The sequence below is a fragment of the Peromyscus maniculatus genome, chromosome X, assembly GCF_049852395.1.
Source record: "Peromyscus maniculatus bairdii isolate BWxNUB_F1_BW_parent chromosome X, HU_Pman_BW_mat_3.1, whole genome shotgun sequence".
In the NCBI taxonomy this organism is placed as follows: Eukaryota; Metazoa; Chordata; class Mammalia; order Rodentia; family Cricetidae; genus Peromyscus; species Peromyscus maniculatus.
This window is the reverse complement of record NC_134875.1, coordinates 95,290,002-95,303,504: the sequence shown is the minus strand read 5'-3', so window position 1 is coordinate 95,303,504 and position 13,503 is coordinate 95,290,002. Positions and strand designations below refer to the sequence as shown.

At 34.1% G+C, this 13,503-nt stretch overlaps 1 pseudogene; it reads left to right on the top strand.

The window, feature by feature from the left end:
• Positions 1-816: 816 nt before the first annotated feature.
• LOC107402960 (LYR motif-containing protein 2 pseudogene) lies at positions 817-1,632 on the top strand (annotated as a pseudogene).
• Positions 1,633-13,503: the final 11,871 nt, after the last annotated feature.

Genomic DNA, 13,503 nt, shown 5'->3' with positions numbered 1-13,503 from the left:
CATAACACTCTTGGATAAGACACAAATAACTTTATTGTTCATAGTAATAGCAATAGCCAGAGTACTAACATTTTCTTACAATGTTTGCAGAGCAGCATGGAGATTTTTACTTGAGTTCATAGCAAGTGGTCAGTCACATCATAGGATAGGAATCTAAGACTTAAACCTGTGTTGTGAATAATGGCAAATAAGCATGCCTTCTTGATACCATGGAAATGACCCTTTTCTATCCCAAGTGTTTACAAACGAAATTCCTTGATAAGATGACCTTTTTTAAAAAGGTAAAATGATGTCTTACTTATAAGATATGCAGAAATGCAATAGGCTCATGGAGTATTACCTAATACTAGCCACATGCTCTATTTTAGTTGAATTCATTTGTATAGTTGATTTTCTCCTATTTAAACTTAAATTTTTGGTAATTAATTGATTTAGTTGAAAAGGATACATTTTCAGAATAATTATTAATTAGCAAACTTTTTAAAAAGATTTATTTATTTATTATGTATACAATGTTCTGCCTGCATATATGTCTGTACACCAAGAGAGGGCATCAGATCCCATTATAAATGGTTGAGAGCTACCCTGTGGTTGCTGGGAATTGAACTCAGGACTTCTGAAAAGAGCAACCAAGGCCCTTAACCACTGAGCCACCTCTCCTGCCCCTAATTATCAAACTTTTAATAGCTAAGTAAAAACAACATATGTAGAATAAAATAAACAATAGGCAATCAATTCAAATCCGCAGGGACAAACTGGTATTAAGTGTTGCATGTTCATATAATAAGTTACTGATAAAAATGCATCCATCAGGCGGCTGCCTGGGTAGGCGGCATGGCGTCCTCTCGCTTGCCTCCCACGGCGCTGATGCTGAAGCAGTTCATGAGAAGGCAACAAGTTCTCCTCCTCTACAGAAAGATTTTGCGAGCCATTAGGCAAGTTCCAAGCGAGGCTGACCGAAAGTACCTTCAGGACTGGGCCAGGGAAGAATTCAAAAGAAACAAAAGTGCCACGGAAGAGGATACAATCCGTATGATGATTACTCAAGGCAATATGCAGCTAAAGGAATTAGAAAGGACATTGACTTTAGCAAAATCTTAACTGAAAGGTTTTCAGATCTCCATGCGGTTTGCACAGGCCCAAAGCTACCGTCATAAAGCACCAGTAGCACATGGAAAGATGATCACACTAATCACGAATGCTCATCAAGGCGTTAACATTTCCACTGCGGTGGCTGCGATCACAAAGTGAACTGATGTGAAGACGGAAGCTTGGAACCATGCATTGCTCAGGTGAAGGTAGACTATCAGCAGCCACTTTGGAAAACAGACTATTAGTTCTTGAAAAGGTAACAAGATGGGGTTGTAACAAACAGGTCCATGGCCAAGAACCTGAGTTTGACTCCTGGGACCCACATGGTAGAAGGAGAAACCACAACGGAAAGTTGCCCTCTGACCTCCACACAGGCACTGTGGCACATAAACAAAAACCAAAAAAAAAAAAAGGTGACACAGAGTTACTTCAAACTTCAGCAAGTCTTGGCTTTAACCAAGAGAACTGAATCTGAAGCCATGCCTATAGAAAGTGTATACAGAGTTTGTTTTTGTTTTTGAGATAGGTTTTCACTTTGTAGGCCAGATCCACCTGCCTCTGACTCTTGAGTGCTTGGATTAGAGGTGTGTGCCACCATGACTACATGAGTTCAGCATTCTTCATGATAACCAGATACTGGATTCAGAATATCCATTAACTGGCACTTGGGTATATCAAATGTAGTGTGTTGTACAATAAAATATTATTTGCAATAAAAAATGCATCCATTAACTGTACACCTATTCCAAATGAATTACTTAATCATCAGTCTTATGCAGCTGTGAATTCTGAAGGATACAACAATGACTAGCCTGACAAGACAAGTCTATTGGTATAATATTGACACAAACACCATGGAAGTAGCCAAATATTTTCTGATTGTACTCAAAGCCCAGCTTTCCAAGACGAAACCCATACTTGGCCCCATTATTAAGTCAAGAACCTATGGCTAGACAGATCATAGGAGAAAAACCTACTGCCATTATTCTAAATGGACATGGTATTAAAATAACTTCTAGGGCCTTGCCATTATGTCCATAGATTAATGTACCTCTCAACCCTCATCTGAGAAGTCTCAACTTGCAATAGACAGTGATTAACAGAGACCCACAGTTGGCCAAGGCACTGAAAATAAGAGACTACAGAATGCTTAGCTCTAAATGAAATGATATACATCACATATCCTCTCCCAAAGCTCACAGATCATTGGGGAATGGGGCACAGAAATAGTACAAGAGCCAGATGGGGTGGATGGCTGCAAGGAAACTGTCTTCTGGACACATCAGGAAAGCTATACACATGAATTCATGACGGTTGTGATATCAAATACCAGCATGAAAAGAGTAGCTATGCACAAAATTCTACCCCTACCTCCGGCACCATTGGCAATTATTTGCTGCTGGTAGAAGGAGAGTCCATTTTATCTATGAATTCAGTTCATGGTTAAAGGACCACATTTCAGTTGTAAGATATATATCTAAGAAAATTTGGGCAGCACAAATTGATCTTGAGGGGATCTTAACAAACAAAAATACAAAGTTTGGTGGGTTTGGAATTGGATGGGTCTTGGAAGAGTTGGGGGAAGAGGGTAAAAATGATCAAGATATATTATAAGAAATATCAAAGGAACTAATATAGTTTTTAAAAAAGACAAAATAAAAACTTAAACAGCATGAAATTATACTGGTCAATTGTGTTATTAGGATTCTTTTTCAAATTAACACATACTAGGAATATATGGGAAGAGAAACTTAATTGAGAAAATGCCTGCATTAAAAGAAATGTTATATATCACATATCCCCTCCCAAGGCTCACTGATCATTGTGGAACAGAGCACAGAAATAGGGTAAGATCCAGAGGCAAGTCTGTAGTGGCATTTGTGTTGATTAATGGTTGCTGTTGGGAAGGTCTAGCAAAATGTAGGTGGTGCCCCTGCTGGGAAAGTATTCCTGGGTTCTATAAGAAAACCTGCTGAACAAACCACGAGAAGCAAACCAGGCAGCAGCTCTAGGGTCTCTACTTTCATTCCTACCTCTAAGTTCCTATTTTGAGTTCCTGCCCTTCAAGATGGCCTATGAACTATAAGCAGATGCTTTCTTTCCTCCTCAAGTTGATTTTTATTACATCAACAGAAATATAAGTACAACCAAAACAAAATTCCATCTTTCTGAAGTTGTATATAAAAATAAGATATTTTACAAAAATATATTTGATTGCCTCTAAAGGGATACAATTAAACTTGTAAATGACAGATATATGAATATAATGAAAGTGGTTAAGTATGGAAAATTCTCCCTTAATACTACGTTTTATGTATATTAATGGTTTATAACACATAGGCATTCTTGATTATTCAAGTTTCATTTTGTTCAAAACAGACACATAATAATTAAAAAAGGTAATAAGCTTTTCAGTGTTAGACTTCCGATGTAAGCATTTATTCTCTTCTGTAATTAAACATTTCAGCTTCAAATAATCTATAGAAAATGAATCAATGAAATACAATAAAGCATAAATCCTCATCAGTGTTCTAGTACAGCAGTCTTCTAGTAAAGAGGAGATTTTTGAAACACTAAATATAGAATTAGATTTAAGGTTTAAAGATTTACAATTGGGCATTCTAAGCACTAATAATCTCTTTACCAAAGACCTGTGCAGTGCTCATGATTACTTTAGGATTCAAAAGAACACGCCTTTATTTTGTACTTTTGAACCCACTAATGACTTTAACAGATGACATTTCTTGTTAAGGAAGACAAGAGTGTGCTTTTGGATAAAATAATCTTCAAATCAACTCAAACCAGAGATTCATACAAAACTGCTAAAAATCTTCTGGTTATGATATCACTTATCATAATGTGTTGAAGCTATGTTTCAAAACCAAATATAGTAATGTTAAAACTGCCTGTGAAATCATCCCAAACATATCAGCTCTGCCTCTAAAAATTCATGAGACTGTAAAGATAAAAACACTGAATATGCTATCATAACTTGGAGATTACTTATGATTAATTTCATATCTTGTTACCAATTTCTGAAGATGACACTAAGTATTGCACTAAATAATAAAACATCTTATAAACTTATCATGAATGTAAGCTTTTACATTTTAAAAATATAAATTCAAATTTCTCCTCAACATTGACATGAAAACAGGAACTGAATAGAGTTACATCAATCCTTCCCAAATGTCTCAAAAAATATGTGCACTGTTACAATAAAAACAGTTCACCAGCTGTTTGTGTAAAAATTATTTGATGAAAAACAAGCATGGCCATATGGCACTCTAGCTCTGCTGTGGGTGCATGAAGAATAATTTTGTAGGCTGTAGTACATAATGGTCATGCTAAGTAGGGTGTCAACTACTGCAAGCACATTACATTAATAGTTAATCTGTCCTTTTATCCTCTAAGTACCTACACTCCTTAACAGCTTGTAGTTTGGAAACAAGTTAACAACTCACTGATTAAGAACTAGAAATATGAAAATGACAAAATATTTGATGTAATATGTACATACAGAATAGTCTTGCTAATTAAAGATGTTGCTTAAATAATGCATTAAGTGAATGATATGAATGTTACTGAGGATATGGCTCTCATTTCTAACTAAAGGTTCTGAAAGTGCAAATCTGTCAAAGGTAATCCACCTCTGACACAGAAGAAAAATCTAATTATAAGAGGTACTTCATGTAAGAAACAATTCACTGTAACCATTTGCAGTCCAAGATAAAAATGTACATTACTCACATTTGTATCCTTTGCCATATCGATTGCTGTATCTTGCATATAAAACTGTATGTTAAATTTTTGGTGAATAGAATCCTTCAGAAACAATGAGCTACCAGTGGATATTTGTGTCACTTGTAATATAACAGGGAATGAAGAATAACTCTTACCCACTTTATTGGCTTCATGGTTGACTATTTATTGGACTATGATATCCTAATATTTAACTTACATTTTTTAATTCCTTCTGTATATCTAGAGGTAGAGTTCATTTAAAAACAAAAGTGTATGAATTATCGCTCATTCATCAACTTTGCTTGTCTTAAAATATCTTTTAATTTTTGAGATTATAAGAATGCAATTATAACATGTTCCCCTTCCCTTTCCACACTATTCCATATAACCTGTCCTGTTCCTCTTCAAATCCATGTCCTCTTCTTTCATTAATTGTTCTTGCATATATATATATATATAATATGCTCTATCCATATGTTACTTGTATGTATGTTGTCAGGACTGATCATTTGACACTGGACAGCTTATTGGTATGCGGTTCCCTTGGGAAGACCACATCTCCCACTCCCAAGTCACATGGAATTTTCTCTGTCTGCTTTGGCATATGCATTGGTGCTATCCTGTTTAGTTCATATTTGGGCATTCACAATGGTGTGACTTTAAGGCAATGGGAAGAATCAAAATAGAGAATGAGGATAGTCAGATTGAAATCCAGTCATTTACATTTATGTGTTTTGATCATCATAGTGACAAAAAGGTGTTAACTGACACATAACACTGTCATTTATAACATCTAAATGTCAATTGAATTTCATGATGACGTTAATAACTGAAAAAGAAAGTACAGCATAAAGTTCCATGAGAAAAATATTTCAGACATGTTATCTTCTACTAAAATGCTTATTCCCTAGGGTTCATTTGATACATGAATACCTAGTTTATACTTATGATCTATGTGATATTTACTTCCATACAAATTCTGAGAAAAGATTTATTAATATTTTACTTGTTAGGTTTAGAAATACACACCATGATAATATGAGTAACTTCTATCTCCACAGTGGGCAAACATTTATATAAAAATCTATCAAAAGTACTTTTCAGATGTTGATATCATTTTAATGTTTACTAGTATGTAATTACTAAGTTGCTTAGGCTGGCCTTGAACTCACTCTTGATCCTAAGCAGGCACTGAATTTATGACCTCAGCCTCATGAACAAGTTGCAATTACAGACAGAATTTTAATTTTCATATTCAAGCCTATTATATATTTTGATCTGATTCAGTTTGTGAATTTATATTATAAAGATTGTGATCTCTCCCAAATGTTTTCTAATATTATTTCAATATTTCCTTTAAAATTTTAAAATGATAATGAATTTCCCAGTTAAAAACTGTAAGCAAGTGATCCACACACTGGATTTTGTCTGTATTTCTTGTTGTATTTTTATTCATACAATAAAGATTTTGTGATGATTATTGTTCTGCTAATTTAGTTTGTTAACGGATGTGCTTATAAACATGATTCAACTGTAAAATACATAAAACAGAAACATGAATAAATCTTAAAATCTCAACTTGATTAAATTTCATAAACTGACACACATATAGAATTACCGTCCATATTAGAAATCAAATCCAAAATAAATTTTAATAAGTAACAGCGGAGATTGATTAATTGTTTGTCGTGAAAGCATGGATAACTGAGTTTAAACCATATTTTAAGAAGTCAGGTTGGGATGTGGCATATAATCCATAATTCCAGAGCCGAGAAGGGAGAGATGGGAAAATCCCTGAGATTTACTGACCTGCCAGGTTACCCTCCGAAGCAAGCTCTACATCAGTGAGAGAACCTGTCTCAAAATCTAAAGTAGAGAAACAACTGTAGAATGATATCTGGCATTGAACTCTGGCCTCCACATACCATGCATTTCTACTCATAAACAAAAAATAATAATAAAATAAAAACACAGCAGATAGTGTACCATGGAAAGATGTTGTAGCCAGCTATTTTATTTTTTATTTTAGTGTGTGTGTGTGTGTGTGTGTGTGTGTGTGTGTGTGTGTGTGTGTGTGTGTGTATTTAACCTAGGGCCACCTGTATTCTGTCACGGAACTCCTTGCTATCATCTACTTGTAGGCCCATATTATGTTTTCTTTTGTAAAACTTAAGAGCACTTCACAGTCTGTCTAGTAATAATTACTATCCTATGTTCTTAAAGATCTAAAAATATTGTTAGATTTTTAACTTCATATAAATTGTAGACTATGCTGTGAGGTGCTTATTCATCATGACTATTGTTTCTGTTTTTCTATTGGGTGCTCTTCACTTTTTTATTGTCTTGTAGTATTTTGGAATTTTGTGTTGAAGCTTTTTTCCTATTTCATGACTCATTTAATACATCTTTCCTTTCATAGCTTGTTCTTTTACTCTATGAATAATATATTTACATAGCAAGGCTGTGTTAATCTTATATTTTACTTTATTAGCATTTTATTTTCCATCTTTAATTGTATGTACATATGTGTGTCTGTGTGTAGGTATATCTGAGTTCTGGTGCCTACAGAGGCCAGAAGCATTTGATTCCTCTGGAGTGGGGGTTACGCATGGTTGTGAGCTCCCTGAGATAAGTGCTAGGAACTGAACTTGGGTCCTCTACAAGAGTAGAACATGTTCTTAATCACTGAGTCATCTCCCCCACACACTTTATCTGATTTTATCATTTTATGTATTGTTTATTTTACCCTAGTTGATAACCAGGATACTATTCCAGGCTCTGAAATTGTTCTATTTAATTATGCTTGTTTCACCTTTTACAGTGTGATATAAATTCATCTGGAATTCATTATTTCAGACATCAAGTGTAATGTTTCCCCATTAAAAATCCATGTGATAAAGACTGTTTAAGAGAAGACAGCTGATTCCCTACTGCATTGTAGAAGTTCTAAGTTAGGTAACTGTATGTAGGTGATTTTGTGGTAGTCCCTCTACTCTCATCCATGGTTTCACTTTGCATAGTTTCAGTTGCCCACTGTTCATGTTATAACACAAAGTTGTTAAGTGGAATAGTAAAGATAATAATCTGCTGATACATTTTAGGTTGAACATCACTGTGAATAGTTTATTAAATCTCAATCTGCCCAGCTCTGTCTTGCTCACTTAGGAGAATAATGTCATGGCATATAAACACTTTTGTTCAAGTAACATTTATATGACCTTAAAACAACCTCAAATTCCAAGAGTAGTGATGCTAGCAATTAGCCTAATTAATTATTTAAGTGAAAATGTGAATAGTTTTTGACATAAGGAAAGAATATTATATTGGCTAATGAACATTTTTAACGTCTACAGTAAGAACATAATTTTAACTGAAATTGTAAGGAAGAAAATTAATTCATACTGATTTTGGTATCATACCTAAAACTGCAAAAGTTATAGCCAAATTATGTGTTGAGTACTGGGCTAAGATGGGAAACTATTTAATGTATGGATTTAAGTATGTATGGAAACCATAGTTCATTACTACCTGTATTTTCTGAATCTGCAAGGAATCTTAGACTGTTTCAAAGAGGGAACTACTATTTTCAGAATTCTTTACTCTTTTTTAAGCACCTATTTATTCTTTTGGGAATACTATCTTATTAAGATTTTGTACATTTTGGTACATTAATGGAAGCAGCTAAGTTTTACTCTTCTTTAAAACTGTCTTGCCCATTCATATTTCTATATACAGATTAGAGTCAGCTTATCAATTTCTATTGTAAATACTGAAGACATTTCTATCTAGAGTGCACTGAATTTGATGCTCAATTGAAGAAAACACCTTTACAACATTAAGCTCTCTCAGTCAGTGAATAATTATTGCTTTATGCTCAGAAATATTTTGTAGAGACATATTGAACATGTCTGTTATACTTATTTTGGATTTTAAAACATTTTGCTTATTGATTTTTTAAATGTTATTGATCATATCTTTATTTAGTTAAATGAGCATGTAGGGCCAGGGATATTACTAAACAGTAGTGTGCTTGCCAAGAACACATGAGGCCCCGTGTTTCATTTCCCAGTACCACAAAAAATTAAATATGTGAAGAAATAAATAGGGATATAGAGATGAAGCTTGGTCAATACTGACTTTGGTCCTACATCCTTGAAAATTTTGTTGAATAACTTCATGTATTTTCACAATATGTTTCTAATAATTCCCTGTCAAATATCATATGCTAATTATGATAATCATTTCTCAATGTGTATGTGTGTGTGTGTGTGTGTGTGTCTGTGTGTGTACATTGATATCATTATAATGACTTGTGATAATCTCTGTCTGGAGCCTGAGAAGGCCAGAAGGCATTTTATCCCTTGGAGCTGGAGTTGTAGGTTGTTTGACCTGCCTGAGGTAGATGCTGAGAATCTAACTCCAGTCCCTCTGCAAGAGCAGCAAGTGCTCTTAACCCTTGAGCCATCTCTGTCTCTCTGGGACACTTTTTAAACTGTGAAAGAGAATCAATGATAGTCTTATTGCATCATTTTCTTGTTTCTGTTTTGGAGGGCAAATTTTCCAAACTATTTAATGATTAACGATGATAGTTATACTAGGAATTTTGATTGTCTTTATTGAATCAGAATTCCATTCCTGCTCTAAATTAAAATCTTTTAATAGCAAGCAGCAAATTATAAAAAATACATCTCAGGTGTTGATATATTACTTTTCTCCCTTTCTTCAATTTAATTTTATGAACCTTAAAGGGTGGATGATTTTATTATTAAAAATGATGTAATTCTGCAAGAAATGTGTTATTTTCATTTATTTTATGTATTTAAAAATATTTACTCAATTTACTTAAACCCACTTATTTATAATGTATTGCAATTGCCTTGGTATATTTGCTTTTTATCTTTTCTGGATTTTCTGACATTTGAATTAGGATTGCTGCATCTGTATTTACAAAAGGAATATATTGTGATATGATATCTCCATAAAGTTCCTGGTAGGTTTGAGAGTTGTGGTTATGCCATTCTTATAAAACATGCTGCAGGAAGCATGGTGACACACATCTGTAATCTCAGCATTTGGAAGTTGAGATAGGAGGATTGCTGCAAGCCTTAGTCCTTCTTGGGATACATAGTGAGTTAGAGGTGAGTCAGGGCTATATAACAAGACTTCCAGAGACAATCCCTCAATTAGCATAGCATAGCATAGCATAGCATAGCATAGCATAGCATAGCATAGCATAGCATAGCATAGCATAGCATAGGAGAAAATAGAAAAAGTTGGGATATGTTCTCCTTTTCTATCTTTGTGTGTGTGTGTGTGTGTGCGCGCGCGCGCCTGCAGTGCTTCGATGTAATGTTGATTTACTTTCTTCCATGTCACTGAAGGTATCTAACTCTGATATGTTTTTTAATTATACATTTAATCTACTGTGAATTGTAACTATATACTTTCAAATCTTTGAGATCAAATTAAAGTTATGTTATGTTCTAAGACACAGTCAGATATTTTAAAAGTTGCACAGTGATTTGGAGAAATATATATTTGTTGAATTTTTTGAAATAAGTCTTTGTTCTTTGGACAAGAATCTCATACAATGGCTGCTTGCTTGCTCTACGATCCCTGGGCTATGGACCAATGTGGAGAAACAAAATGAGATCTAACTCTGTTAAAATAATAAAAGAAAATATTCATTACTTGCCAATAATATTATACACATATGAAAGAAAAATTATCAGAGAATATCAAAACTTAAAATGCACGTATTAGGATCAAAATAATAATAAAAGCAAAATTAAAGCCAGACCTAGTAACATAGACCCGTAAATCCCAGGCTCTTTGGAGGCTGGGGTAGGAGGATGAGTTCAAGTCACCCTGGGCTACAGTGGAAATTTAAGGCTTGCATGTACAATTTAATGAGACCTGCCTCGAAATTTAAATAAATAAATGAATGAATAAAATGGGAGGGGCATCATCCAGCAACCAATGGGAGCAGATGTAGAGACCCACAGCCAAATACTAGGTGAAGCCAGGGTAACCTTACAAAAGAGGGGGAGGAAGGATTGTAGAAGCCAGAGGGGTCGAGGGAACCTTAAGAACACTGGCCACAAAATCAACTCAGCAGGGCTCAGGAGGGCTCACGGAGACTGAAATAACAAACATTGACCCTGTATGTGTCTGAAGTAGGTCCTTTGCATATACGTTATAATTGTGTAGCTTGGTGTTCTTGTGGGACTAATAACAATGGTAGTTAATGGTGTCTCTTTTCCTCCTACTGGGTTGCTATGTCTAGCTGTGATATGAGGGTTTGTACCCAGTCTTATTATGTCTTACTAGGTGATGTTCAATGGATATCCCTGGGAATCCTGCTCTTTTTTCCTTTTCTTCTTTTATTTTCTTTCTTTTACAAGGAAAACAGAGGAAGAGTTCATCTGGAGAAGAGGGGGGAGGGACTGGGAGGAGTGGAGGAAGAGGAAACTGCAGTCTGGATATAATGTATGACAAAAGAAGAAAAGTTACAAAAGTGGAGGGATGGTAATAAAGCTCAGTGGTTAACTGCCTACTATTCATGAGACTCTAAATTCAATCACCAACAATGTAAAAAGCAGGTTAAGATAATAAAACTATTGAAAAAAGTAATTGTATTATCAAAATTAACATAGACAAAATGAAAAACTTTCCTTAAAAACACTGAAATTTAAGTAATCATTTGCTACAACATTGAAAATAAGTGTGAACTTAAAATATTCAACTCAATTTTCATCTGAGATCTGAAGGCCTGTTTACAAATAGAATCATAACAGATTTTGCATAAGAAAACTTTGTATTTTGAATATTATAATTGTTAACTTCTGAGCTATTGAACATTTATGTGCATTAGTTCAAAGATATTTTAGAAGTTTCCTAATGAAAGCACAACAATTTTGAAGTAAAAAAGGTGATTAAGTTAAGAATATCTTGAGAAAGAGAAATATGAAACTTTAAAATGTAATATCCATTTCTAATTGAACTTGACTTACAAATCATAGCTATCACCTCTATCTTACAAAAATAATAGACAGCATATTGTTATGTGTGGGTAGATATGTTAACAAAGACTGCAATAAAGTTGTCAATTAAAAATATCTCATGTTTGTAGATGAGAGGATTATTGGTAGGTAGGAAGTTGTATGGTTTGAATAGAAGACAAATTCAAAAGTGCTAAATATGAAGCTAACACCAGAAATAAGCATATTTTCTCTGTGAAGTTGTGAAGAAAAGCAAATGGAGCATCAACAAGTATGACAGCCAAAATAGCTTTTGGTCCATCACCAAGTTAATTATCTTAAGGAGCTTTATTGAGAACATCTGGGAGATTCATGTCCCTAGTTTTCCAACTCATAAACTAAACAGCTGAATGTAGTGAATTCTACACAGAGAATGATGCCTAAGAAATTCTTCTGAATAAAAGTCCCTTAAAATGCATAGTTGGTAATATTGATCATGGTCACTTGATAAGGAAATCATGCTGAGACAATCTTCAAGATATTTCAAAGAAGAATACATTAGATTCTGTCTGTCTGTCCATCCATCCATCAGTCCATCCTTCCATTGATCCATCCATCCATCCATCCATCCATCCATCCATCCATCCATCCATCCATGTATCTATCTATCTGTCTGTCTATCTAGATACAGATGTATTATTTTTAGAGCAAAAATCTTTGGTTTGACAATTAGACTTGGGCTTTCATGTTTTCTGCACTACATTCCCACAGTGGTTAGTAGATGTGTCAGGGTACATCCTGTTTACATTTGCTGAAGTAGAGGTCAGTCTTACATATGAGACCGGCTTACTGAAGAAAGTATCCGCAAGCCATTTGTAGCATTCAATGACAAAAAATATTGTACGTCATTTGATAATATTGATAGATAAACATGTGAAAAGATCTCTGAAGAAACTCAAAGGGTAAAGGGGATATACAGAGAATAAGAAAGAATGTAATAATTGCTGTCTAAGGAGAAGACAATCCTGAGTACTCTGATACTATTATTACATGTTGATATGAATATATTAAATAATTGCATTGTTCTCCCCTCTCCAAGTATGCACAATGAAAGCACAAAATCTCTGAATAGCAAAAAAAAATCAAGGAAATATTAAAAGATGTTGAACAGATTCAAGCACCAGGATAGGAGGAAGAACTAATAGTTGAATACATCTCTATGCCAAAGAATGAACCAAAATCTCAGATTTAAAGGTTCTAGTCATTGTCTAGGCAAACTGTATAAACTAAGACCACACATAATGTATGTAATCAGTCTAGAATGTATGATTAATAATAATAACTGATTATTATTGGTAAATATTGATAACTGGGCAATGTTATAAATTCCATTACTTTGGATGTTAAATTAAATTTTTAAAAAGTAAAAGATGATGAGTTGAAAGTAGGTAACATTCTCAATAAAATATTTCTCACATCTACAACACTCCTGTGCATATATCCTAAGAGATATTTGAACACCTTTATTTATTTCCGTATTATTCACAACAGCAAAGAAATGAAACCAGCCTAGGCATCCATGCACAGATGAATGGTAATGAAAATATGGTATTTTGAAATGGACTTTTTTTATGCAGCAAAATGGGTAGATACAGAAAGTATTATATTAAGGAAAGTAATCCAGACT